The sequence below is a fragment of the Otolemur garnettii genome, unplaced genomic scaffold, assembly GCF_000181295.1.
Source record: "Otolemur garnettii isolate 467f Iridium unplaced genomic scaffold, OtoGar3 scaffold00050, whole genome shotgun sequence".
In the NCBI taxonomy this organism is placed as follows: Eukaryota; Metazoa; Chordata; class Mammalia; order Primates; family Galagidae; genus Otolemur; species Otolemur garnettii.
Window position 1 is genome coordinate 6,278,598 of NW_003852445.1, and position 535 is coordinate 6,279,132.

At 37.6% G+C, this 535-nt stretch overlaps 1 protein-coding gene across 1 annotated transcript in view; it reads right to left on the reverse strand.

Annotated features, from left to right (window-relative positions):
- The window catches only part of FSIP1 (fibrous sheath interacting protein 1), a 157,456-nt gene that overhangs the window by 1,151 nt on the left and 155,770 nt on the right, over window positions 1–535 (reverse strand). The gene's annotated exons all lie outside the window — the stretch shown is intronic.

Genomic DNA, 535 nt, shown 5'->3' on the forward strand with positions numbered 1-535 from the left:
CACCCATCCAGAAATGGATTAACAAGTTGTAGTATGTGTATACCATTAAATACTATTCAGCCACTAAAAAAGATGGAGACTTTACACCTTATATATTAACCTGGATGGAAGTAGAATACATTCTTCTTAGTAAAGTATCACAAGAATGGATAAGCAAGAATCCAATGTCCTGTTTTCTAATATAAAGGCAGTAGACGAGCTAATACGAGGGGTGGAGTAGGGAAATGAGGTAGCGGGGAGAGGGGAGAAGGAAAAGGGTTGGGGGTCACAGTATATGGCACCTTCTTCACCTACACCTCTTGGGGGCAGGACACAATTATAAGAGGGACTTTATCTAACAAATGCAATCAGTATAACCTAATTCTTTGTACCCTCAATGAATCCCCAATAATAAATAATAATAATAAAATAATATAAAGTATCCAAAAGTACAAGGGAAATGCCATAATCCTTCCATAATCCTAAATAGATGTTTCTCTGTCCCCAATCATTCCTCAGCATAAACCTTAACACCATTTGATTCCTTAACTGGGGG